The sequence below is a fragment of the Cebus imitator genome, unplaced genomic scaffold, assembly GCF_001604975.1.
Source record: "Cebus imitator isolate Cc_AM_T3 unplaced genomic scaffold, Cebus_imitator-1.0 Scaffold289, whole genome shotgun sequence".
Lineage (NCBI taxonomy): Eukaryota > Metazoa > Chordata > Mammalia > Primates > Cebidae > Cebus > Cebus imitator.
The window spans coordinates 19,308-31,689 of record NW_016107604.1 but is presented as its reverse complement, the minus strand read 5'-3'; the positions used below and the strand labels follow the sequence as shown (position 1 = coordinate 31,689).

Here is a 12,382-nt window from a genome sequence, read left to right as displayed (position 1 = left end):
GCCTCCTGGGTTCAAGTGATTCTCTGGCCTCAGCCTCCCAAGTAGCTGGGACTACAGGTGTGTGTCACCATGCCTGGCTAAGTTTTTGTATTTTTAGTAGAGTCGGGGTTTCACTGTGTTAGCTAGGATGGTCTCGATCTCCTGACCTCGTGATCTGCCCTCCTTGGCCTCCCAAAGTGCTGGGATTACAGGCATGAGCCACGGCGCCCGGCTCTAATCATTCTTTCTTACTTTTTTCCTCATCATTTGTCTCAGCTTATTTTGTGTTGATATAAAAGAATACCTGAGATTGGGTAATTTATTATAAAAAAAGAGATTTATTTAGCTCATAGTTCTGCAGGCTGAGAAGTTCAAGGACATGGCCCTGGCTTCTGGTGAGGGCTTTTGTGCTGCATTATAACATGGTGGAGGAGGTAAAGAGGTCCAACCTCGAGGAAAAACATTGCTTTATAACAACTTGCTCTCTCAGGAACTAATCTATTTCCTCAAGAACTAATCTAGTTTTGCATTAGTGAGAACTCACTACCAGGAGAACAGCATCAAGCTATGAGGGATCTAGCCATATGACCCAAATACCTCTCACTAGGCCCCATCTCCCAAAACCACCACACTGGGGAATCTAATTTCAACATGAGTTTAGGTGGGGGCAACAGACCACATCCAAACCATAGCATCACTGTAAAACAAATTTCCTTTCTGACGTTATTCTCTGTATCAAGATCTGGTTCCTATCCCTGCTCTTTAAATCATTGCTCTATTTAAAACACTCCCTGTATATTAAATGATTTTAGTCAGTATTTAAACACTATTAATTTATTTTTGTTCTCTCTCTGTTCACTGTATATGTTTTTGGCTAATATCCCATTTTTCACCTTCCATTTTTAGCCAAGAATCTAGAAAAGAGATTCCACACTCACTGTTTCTATTGTATTATTCCCTCTCACACCTCAATTCAAGCAAAAGGGTTTCCAGCCACACCACTGTGCTGAAACTGCTCTTCTTGAATTCAGTGAAGCTAACTCATTTTGGTAAGCCTTCTCAGCTCATTTCCTGTGACTTGTGAAACATTTGATGTTGATCCCTCTCTGTGACTAGCAAAGCTTTCTCAAACTCTTTCTTCTCCTTGATCCCATGAGAACACTTTCTCCTGTATTTCCTCCTACATCGCTGGCCTCTCCTTTCTCAGTTTCCTTCACTGATTCTTTGTTTCTTTCACATGGGTGTTCCCTGGAATCTTTCCTTGGTTCTCTTTGCTTCTCATTTACACTATTTTGGAGCAATCTAACCCACTGCCTATGTCGTCACCGTCCGTATAGTTTTTCTCAAACATTTGGGATCTAATGCAATAATGACATGCTAGGACCAACAATTTTTTAATTAAAAGATTCATCTCTATTAGTAAAATGAAAAATGCGTAATTACTACTAATGAAATACTGACAATAGTTTCTTAACAGAGAAATTGATGACATTTGTAAACTTTCCTTGCCATATCTCCATCTCATTGCATGTTTAATACCTTGAGTTTTAAGCAAAATCCCATATTCATCTGCTTCTTCTTCCTCTTTTTATACTCATTTAGAAGATCCTAAATCACAATTTTGAGATGCAGAAATGACGTCATGTGTTTGTTGCATTTACCAGTTTTGGATACTGGATTAAAGACAGACCAAAAATTATGAAGAGAACTCTAACTAAAAATTAATGTTTTGTCAGATGCTAAGCTGAATCACATATCAGAAAAATTTAGAGGGATGAATGTTTTAGCTTGGGAAACAGCATTAAATATGTTGCTGATCTATTCTTTGGTCATATTCCTCTCTGAAAATATTTCATCATATTCAGATGTAGTACTTGGAGGTGATTTAAAAATATGCTCCGTGATATATCAATGACTAGTTTTTTAACGAGTGAAGAAAATCATCCAGTGTTGGGAAAGAGGCAACTCTTGGAACTGAAAATTTTACATCGCAATTTAGTCATCATAAGATATCCTATCTTATTATCAGTGGAAAACCATGATTCTTGGTCCTGAAGTGACATGATGTAATTGTTGAGTATATTTCTAAGTAATTTAACTTGAACAAGCCACTTAGAATCAGAGAGTTAGTCTTTATTGGCATTATTTGTGATGAAGAGATACTATTAACTCAACCATCATTTCAAATTCTCATGTGACCAACTTCCCCCAACAGCCAGTTTAATTGAAAGTGGAAAAGCGGGCTTGAAATGATACACGCTTTGTGACCACATTTGGGTTGTCTTTACATTCTTCACTGAGAGGGGAGTATTGTTACTCCTAATAATAGATGCTAAACCCAAGGTTTAAAGAGGTTAACTGACTATGCCATTGATTACACAGTAGCAAACTGGAACTTGACCCTCATCATTCTGACTCTAAGTGCTAATCTTTATCCATGTCCTATGCTATGTCCCATGAGAGTCCCACTGCATGTAGCCAGAGTTATTTTCTCATTTTCTTTTTCTGAGACAAGTCCTTGCTCTGTCGCCCAGGCTAGAGTGCAGTGGTGTGATCATGGTTCACTGCACCCACAACCTCCTGGGCTCAAGCAATCTTCCCACCTCAGCCTCCCAAGTAGCTGGGACTACCGGCATGCACCACCACACCTGGCCAACTAAGAAAATTTTTTTTTTTTTGTACAAACAAGGTCTCACTAAGTTGCCTAGGCTGATCTTTCCCTTCTGGGTTCAAGTGATCCTCCTGCCTTGGCCTCCCAAAGTGTTGGGATTACAGAGATGAGCCACTGTTCCCAGACACAGTTATTTTCTAAAACTCAAATTGAACTGTCCCTTTCTTCTGGCTAAAATCTCTCCATATCTCTACATAGCCCTAGGGAAAAGTACAAACTTCCCCTCATTCATGTAAAGTGCCTCTAAGTTTGAATCTTGCTTCTTTCTCTGTTCTAATTACTATGGTTGCATAACAGCTTGCTCCAAAACCTAGTCACATAAAACAACCATTTATTATGTTTACGGATTCTTTTAGTCAATAATTCAGATAGGACACAGACACAGAGAAGGCTTATCTCTGCTCCACGCAGCATCAGCTAAGGCAGCTTGAAGGCTGGGGGCTGGAATCATCTGAGGCTTGTTCACTCACACATCTGGTGGTTGATGCTGGGAACACTCCAACAGCTGAAGATAATATAGCTGGGGCTTCTCAAGCTCTTCTCTGTCTCTCTGTCTCTCTCTCTCTCCCTCCCTCCCCCTGACTCTCTCCTCTCTCAGTGTGGTCTCTCCAGCATGGCAGCACCAGAGCTCCAAGGTGTGTATAGGTAGGAAGAGAGCCGGGCAGCAACTTTGGTAACCTAACCTCTGAAGTCACATAGAGTCAGTTCTGTGTATCTTTCATTAGAAGTGAATCACTAAAGTTGGCCCAATAGTCAAGAGGATTCTATCATCCTGAATGGAAAAGAGATGCTGATCAAATAGTCCCACAAATATATAATAAAGTACTGTGATACAAGGAGTTGTCACAGCATAGATCAGGATATCTGAACTGGTATGAGGGATCCATGGCCTAAGGAAAGTGGGATTTGAGCTGACCCACCCACTAATCTGTCGCTCCTCTGGGCGTCCAAAATAGCTTTATGTGTGTGTAGCATGACTTTAATGATTATTTACACTAACTATTAATATTTGAGGACAAAGACTTTGTCTTATTCATCTTGATACCCCCTACATCTAGTGCAGTGCTTGGCATGTAAGCACATTCAAGATTTGTGAAGAAGAAGAAAGTATTTTGGGAAATAAGAGTGACATTTGAAAGCACTTTCTTTCCATGTAAGTATTTAGGGAAAATCCCCCATGTTTGCCATTTTGGTGACAAGATCTTAGAAAGGGTGCTAACTCCACTTGGAATGGTTTTTCTTGACTAGCCAAGGGAGGAGTGTTTGCTTTCTTCGGGTTGAACTGGCCTTAGCAAAATAGGCAAAGTTTCTTTTTCACATTGTCAGTCTTTCCTTTCTCTGTCCCTGTGCAATTTTAAAGCATGGCTCCAATGTTTTCTGACACTCCTACAACTAAAAGGTGAAACCTTTATCCTTTTCCCTTGAAATTGGGATCTGTGACTGCTTAGTCAGTTAAATATGACCAAAGTGATGTGCAAATTTCTGAGGCTAGGCCTTAAGAAATTGGAAGCTTTCACTTCTTGTCTCTTGGGATTATCACCCTCATAACCCAGCCACCATGCTGTGAGGAAGCCCAAGCTACCTCATGAAGAGGCTAACATGAAGAGGAACCAGTAGCCAGTATCAGCTTGTCAGATATATGAGTGAGCCATCTTGGAAGTAGATTCCCTGGCCCAGGTTAAGCCACCCCAGATGGCAACACGTGGAGCAAAGACAAACCATCAGCACTGAGACCTGCCCAAATTTCATATTCGCAAACATATGAAATGATTGGTGCCTTTTAAGCCATTAAATCTCTTAGTGGTTTTGTGTGCAGCAAGAGATAGTCAGAACATTCCCCTTCATTGACCCCTCCTTTTCCCATCTTTTCCTTCCCTGTTAGTTTCATTTGCTTTTAGCCAAATCTGTCACACAATCAAGGAGACCATGCAAAGCCTGAACGATCTCCTGACCTCCTACCTGGACAGAGTGAGGAGCCTGGAGACTGAGAACCAGAAGCTGGAGAGCAAAATGTGGGAGCACCTGGAGAAGAAGGGACCCCAGATCAGAGACTGGAGCCATTACTTCAAGACCATCGAGGACCTGAGGGCTCAGATCTTCACAAATACTGTGGACAGTGCCCACATCGTTCAGCAGATCGACAATGCCCATCTTGCTGCTGATGACTTTAGAGTCAAGTATGAGACAGAGATGGTCATGCGCCAATCCCATGGAGTGACATCCATGGGCTCTGCAAGGTCACTGATGACACCACTGTCACTCTGCTGCAGCTGGAGACAGAGATCGAGGCTCTCAAGGAGGAGCTGCTCTTCATGAAGAAGAACCACAAAGAGGAAATAAAAGGCCTACAAGACCAGATTCCCAGCTCTGGGTTGACCTTGGAGGTAGATGCCTCCAAATTTCAGGACCTCACTGAGATCATGGAAGACATCCAGGCCCAATATGATGAGCTGGCTTGGAAGAACGGAGAGGAGCTGGACAAGTACTGGTCTCAGCAGATTGAGGAGAGCACCACAGTGGTCACCATGCAGTCTGCCGAGTTCGGAGCTGCTGAGATGATGCTCAAGGAGCTGAGACAAACAGTCCAGTCCTTGGAGATTGACCTGGACTCCATGAGAAATCTGAAGGCCAGCTTGGAAAGCAGCCTGAGCGAGGTGGAGGCCCGCTATGCCCTGCAGATGGAGCAGCTCAACAGGATCCTGCTGCACCTGGAGGAGTTGGAGCTGGCACAGACCTGGGCAGAGGGACAGCGCCAGGCCCAGGAGTATGAGGCTCTGCTGAACATGAGGGTCAGGCTGGAGGCTGATATAGCCAGCAATTGCCATCTGCTGGAAGATAGCGAGGACTTCAATATTGGTGATGCCCCGGACAGCAGCAACTCCATGCAAACCAAAAGACCACCACCCGCCACATAGTGGATGGCAAAGTGGTGTCTGAGACCAGTGACACCAAAGTTCTGAGACATTAAGCCAGCAGAAGCAAGGGACCCTTTGAGGAGCAGGAGGCCAATAAAAAGTTCAGAAGAAAAAAAAGATGGGAACAATGGACACTGTAGACTACTAGAGTGAGGCGAGAGGGAGAGGAACATAGGTTGAAAAATTACCTATTAGATACTATGCTCACTACCTGGGTGATGGGAGCATTCATACTCCAAACCTCGGCATCATGCAATATACCCATGTTAACAAACCTGCACATGTACCTTCTGTATCTAAAATAAAAGTTGAAATCATAAAAAATAAAGGTCCTTTGGAAAAAGGATTATTGTGAAATTTAAATTTTAAAAGACTGTAAATGGTATAAAGCATCAAGTGTGAAACCTGACATATTATAAGAGGTCAGTAAGTGTCAGCTTTTACTATCATCACCAGCATCATCTTTTTTTAATTTTTAATTTTTTTAGAGGCAGGGTCTCACCTTATCACCCAGGCTGGAGTGCAGGGGCATGATCTTAGCTCACTGCAGCCTCGAACTCCTGGACTCAAGCCGTCTTCTTACCTAAGGCTCCTGAATAACTGGGATTATAGGCAAGAGCCATCGCAGCTAGCCATCATTGTTATTTTCCAAGATTATCTTTGGGAGAGTTTGGGAGATATTATACTTACATGTCTTTGAGGCAAGCAAGTCTTGTTGGTATGCTGATTTGCTTATTAAATCAGGTAGGTGGTTGTTGCCTAAAGAATGCTCTTGGCCCCAGTTTTCAGATGGAGGAGTGCAGGAGACCAGAGTAAGTTTAGGCAAAACATTCAGTATTTACCCACCTGGCTCAAGTACACATATGCACATGCAAGAGACAGGACATAATGGTTCATTTGGTATATGTTCTGGCAAGTGGAGTAAATCACTGAATCTGAGCCTCTGTAGAACACCCCAACTGGGGATCTTCATATATTTGGAAGAAGATGCCTACAAGGAAATCCTAGTAAACATTTGGCCAAACTCTCCTGGTTTTCCTCTGGGAATATTAGGGACCTAACATCCCACTTCAGTATTGAAGCAGATGTACTGGCTTATGGGCTGAAAGCTTGAAAAGAGATTTCGAGAGGCTGACTGAAAATCAGCAACAGTTTTTAAGAAAAGTCAACACACTCTGCGATTTATTTTCCTTTGGATGTGGCTTTTATGAGCATCTGTTTAAGTGGAAAAGATTCAGTGTAGATTATTAAATCTCAGACTGAATGCTTAGAGAACAGGGTATTTTGACATTGAAATTTATTAATTTACTTATGGTTAAAAACATACCATTCTCTTCCAACCCTTGTTATTAAAAAATAAAAACACTCTAGAGTGTTCTGTCTTAGTAAAAATAGTGTAGCAAATAGTCTGAATCTGTGTGAATTACTTAACCTCTCTCAGTTTCCTTATCGGTTTTTTTTTTTTTTTTTTTTTTTTTTTTTTGTTTTTTTTTTTTTTTTTTTTTTTTTTGAGACGAAGTTTCGCTCTTGTTGCCCAGGCTGGAGTGCAATGGTGTAATCTCAGCTCACTGCAACCTCCGCCTCCCAGGCTCAAGCCATTCTCCTGCTTCAGCCTCCAGTGTAGCTGGGATTACAGGCGCACACCACCATGCCCAGCTGATTTTGTATTTTTGTAGAGACAGGGTTTCACTGTGTTGGTCAGGCTGGTCTCAAACTCCTGACCTCAGGTGATCTGCCCGCCTCAGCCTCTCAAAGTGCTGGGATTACAGGTGTGAGCCATCTCGTTCGGCTTCGTTATCTGTTTTTTCAAAAAGGAAGAATAATAGTAACTCAAAAGATTGTTGAAGATTAAACTAGTTAATATATGAAAGTGAACATATATGAACACTTTTTGGCACTTAGTAAACACAAGATAAGTGTTAGCTATTTTATTATTTTTGTTATTAATTATTGTTATTTGTAAAGAAATTATATCACTAGGCAACTTTTCTTTTGGTACAGATCTATAGCTAAAGATGTAACTGGAAGAACTGTGGAAAACAGGTTGATGCAAGGAAAAACCGACTGTTCCCTAACAGTGAGATAAGGATCTTTTTTGTTCACCTCTAAATCTTCATAATCTTGCACTGTTCCCGGTCTGGCACTTGATCGTTTGCTCAATAAACTGTTGAATAAATGATGGTTCCTAAAAGGTGGATACTTGCCGATTTTTTTTTCTTGTCTTCTGAACCTCTGCTTAGCGTTTGAGTGTGGCAAGAGGGCTCTTAAACGATTATTATTAATTAGATTCTGTGTCATTGAGTGTGACTATTCTCTTCCTTTTTTTGATACAGCGACGACATTTATTATTTTTTGTCTTCTCTCAGCTTTATTAAGGTGTACCTGACAAATAAAAATACTATATATTTACAGGGTACAACATGATGTTTTGATATATGTATACATTGTAAACTGACTAAATCAAGCTAATTAACATATCTGTCACCTCACATACTCATCGTTTTTCATTTCTTATTTCTTGTTAGAGGAACTTGATGGAAGTAAAGAGAAGATAAGTGGAACCAGAAACCAAGAAAGAGGTGAAACAGCTCACTGCAAACTTTGTAGTGTAAACAAACACTTTTGATTTATCTTTGAAGTGTATTTCAATGATAAAAAGAAAACCTCTCTACTAACTAGAGTGTGATTAGAGGGACTCAATCTATAAAAGACAATAATCCCCTGCCCTCCGTCTTTTTGGGAAAGAATGCAGACATGTAATTGCAACACTGAAATATCATCCAAGCTCAGTACTCGGTACAATCTCATTGAACTAAATACCAAACTTGATTGCAAGACTGAATCACTGGATGTTGAAAGTACATGAACGTTATTACTTAGACCACCAAATATGGACATTTTCTATAAGCTTGTTTTTGTCAAGAGTTAGTTTGTATCAAATTGAAGATACCATGGAAATGAAGAGCTATGAGTAATAAATCCCTAAAGCCTTTGACAGGAGTAGGAGTTTCCAGTCTGTTCATCTGCCATGCTCCAGATCAGGAATATATGCATTCTGTTTTGTTTTCCTCAGTGCACCACTTGGGGAGATACTTCTGCAGTGTTTATTTAGAAAGCCTCGGGCTAGATTCAAGCTAAGAAAAAAAAATTGCTGCTGTGTCCTAACTCACAGTGAAGCTGCCTTCCTCCTCTTTCCCCCTTTCAGTCCCACCTTGATCCATATGTACAGATCTTTGTTGAATGTCCTGAGATGTGGGCAGGAGAAGGGGAGATTGTTGGTAAAAATAAAGGACTCTACCAACCGTTCTTTTCAAAGCAGATGGCTTGCAAAGAGCTGAACATAGACTTGCGTGTCCAAAAACATTATTCTATAAATTGCCTTTTGAAACTTAGATATCTAAATGAAAATAATAAAACAAAAATTGAGGCATGAAAAAACATATTTCCTCACCTCCTGATTCAAGAAACTATGAGACATGAAGTATGATTTACTCTAATGGAGTGGGTTATCAGTGCAATGAAGAAACTTGTGCATCGGTTGGCTTTTGCAACGTAAAAAACAACAACAACAAACACCTCAAAACATAGTGCTTTAAAACAACCAATTATTTCACTCTTGATTCTATAGGTTGATGGAACAGTTCTTCTGGCCTGGGCAGGCTCCACTAATCTCTGCTGGCAGGTTGGCTGGAGGCTGGATGATCTAGGACAGACTCACTCACATAGTTGGTGTTTGGCAGGGCAACGTTGATGACTCATGAGTCAGCAGGCTAGCCTTGGGTGGATCCCAGGATTCTAAGAGTGTGAGGGAAGAAGCTGTAAGCCTTCTTAAGGCTTAGGCTAACAATTATACCTCATTTCCATCATATTATCTTCAAAGCAAGTCATAAGATTCAAAGGATGGGTAAGTAGATTCTATTTCTTGAAGGGAAAAGCTATAGACAATTGTGGCTATTTTTGCTATCTCCAAGAAGAGGTGTACATGCAATACACGGCACTTTAATCACAATTGCACTAAACAAACCCACTGCTGGAGATGGAGGTGTGATGGTGGCAACAATGCTGGAAACTGGACTCTGAAGACCAAGGTCTAGAAAAGATCCTACCATCAATGACTTTCTGACCTTGAATCAGTCCACTCTACCTTTCTGGGTCTCAATTAAATAATTTCTAAAACAAAGGATTGGATAAGATCATCTCTAGAGTTTCTTCCGGATTTCTATGGGCTAAGAATTTAACATGCTCTCAGTTTTCAAAGGCAGGTTTTTGTAGTGCTAAAGATTTCAAGGAGATGGTTCAAAATTCTAAACTTTTTTTCTTTATATTATGACTCTAATTTGGGAGAAAAATCACATGCTATGATTACAACCATGTACAAAGTATACTTAGGCAAGAAAATATTTTAAAAATAATGGTATTATGGTAGGACTTGGAGCTTTGAAAATTCTTTTAAAAAACTAAAAAAAATTGTTATTATCTTCACTTTTCACTAAGATGGAGGAAGTACTTTCCATGCACTCTTCCTAAGAAGAAAATTGTTACTAGAACAACAGGACTGCAATTCTCACAGCTCCCAGGAGCAACAGGGAATTAATTGCTTGTTTGACCTTTTCCATTCCCCAGTAGGCAGTAAAGAAATTGGTGAGAGGGATCCTTGCCCCCATCCCCTCCTCTCCCTGTTACATGCCTTCCCCAGACTCCCCACCAAGAGCATCACAGTTCTCGCTCAGAGTTGTACACTTAAACCCTGAATTGGAAGTTATTTTCCCTCAAATTGATCAAACTTTCAGGACAGATGCTCTGAGAAGTAAAGAAAAGAGGCAAAGTCAAGGATTTGGTTAAGGTTATTCATTTCAATTTTAGCCAGGCAATGGTCATCAGTGGCCTCTCATTGCTCAATCCTCTTGCATCTTTTCGGGATTATTTTACTTGACTTCTCAGGTGAGTGATCTTTTTGATGACTCCCTCTTTCTTGATGGTCCTGTCTCCCTTAGTTTCTGAAACATCACTCTAACTTCTTCCTCACAGCCTTCTTTTCCATGACTATTCACTCAAATGTTGGTGATAGCTAACCTTTGTTTCTGGTCTCTGATCATCCTACATGGACCCTAAATGGGCTCCCTCCCTCCCATAATTTCAGTGGCTGTTTATTTTCTGTTGACGTCTAGTTATATATCTTCATCACAGGCTTCTCTCCTGAACTTCAGACTGCATCCTAGGTAGCTCTACCACAACATCCCACAGGTACCTTAAACTCAGCACATTCCCAAATTTCTGTGTGCTTAGCTTGATGAATTACTATCCACCTAGTCACCCAACAGAGAAAATGGGGAAGCCATTTTCTCTTCCTTACTCTGCATTCAGAAAACCAGGCCTATTTTCTTTCAGAACTGCTCCCTGGCAATCCTCTGCTCTACTCAAAAGCATTAATCTCCCGCAGGCTGCATCCTTGTTTCTTGTATTAGCTTGTGGCTTGGTTTATCCAATGAGACACGCTGCTGCTAAAGACTAGCAAGACTCAAGCATGTGGACTTTTTTTTTTTTTTAACCACTCTGCTACTGAGTGCCCAGCCCACCAAATCAGAGGTCAACATTAGGCTCTTAACTTGGCACCGGGGAATCAACCAGCCACTTGGTAACAAGTTGATTACATTTGACCCTTTCCTGTCATGGAGAAGACACCGTTTGTTCTTACTATTATGGGTATGGAATGGATATGCCTTTTCAAAACTACCATTTATGGGCTTATAGAATGCCTAATTCACCATCATGTTATCACACATAGCAATGCATCTGTCCAAGAGACATATTTTATTACAAGGAGAGTACAGTAGTAAACCATGCCATGAAAACTTGCTGATCTTAGCATGCACCCCAATACTCAGGAGCTGCTGGCCTGATTAAGTGGTGAAATGGCTTGTGGTATCAACTGGGAGGTCACATTCTGTGGGGTTGGTATATTGTCCCCCAGGATGTAGCATCTGTTTTGAACCAGTGATGAATATATGGCATGTTTTTCCCTTATGTAGAATACATGGGTCCAGGAATTAAGGGGTAGGAATGGGAATGGCTTTTCTCACTATTATATCTAATAATCTACTTGCAGAATTTTCACTTCCTGTCCACAACCTTCAGCTCTACTAGTCTAGAAATCTTTGTTCCCAAGGAAGAAATTATTTCCACCCAGTCTCATTATAAACTAGAAGTTGAGGCTCTCACCTGACATTTGGAGCTCCTCATACCACTGAACCAACAAGCAAAGGAAGGGTGAATTATATTGGCTGAAGTGATTGGTCATGATTAATAATGGGAAATTGGTTTCCTGCTGCACAATAAGAGCATAAAGACTATGGCTGAAACCCAGGAGATACATGGGTGCATCTTTTAGTACTTCCACGTCTGATAGTCAAAGTCAATTAAATCTACAGCAACCCAATTAAGTACAGGACTACTGAAGATTCAGACCCTGTAGGAATAAAGGATTAGATTATCCCACCGAGTAAAGAACGGCAACCAACATGCTGGCTACAAGGGCAAGAAGAAACAAAAGTGATGGAAGAAGAAAGTCATATACATATATACTACGGCCACATGATCAGTTATAGAACAAGAATTGTAACAACCAGGCATATTTTATTATGCGTGTATTAACCAACAACCTTTTCCCTCCTATTTTGTGTAAGGAGTGTTAGTAGCAAGCATTTGGTAATTTAATTTATAAGTCACAAGCCTACAGGGAGCCACACCTGCCTTTTGTAGGAGGAATTCCATAATGCCCAGAGATCTTGGACTTGAGATAGAAAAATGACAAATCAGA

At 40.8% G+C, this 12,382-nt stretch overlaps 1 pseudogene; it reads left to right on the top strand.

Moving 5' to 3' along the window:
- The window catches only part of LOC108285079, a 30,421-nt pseudogene extending 24,750 nt beyond the window's left edge, over positions 1-5,671 (top strand).
- Positions 5,672-12,382: the final 6,711 nt, after the last annotated feature.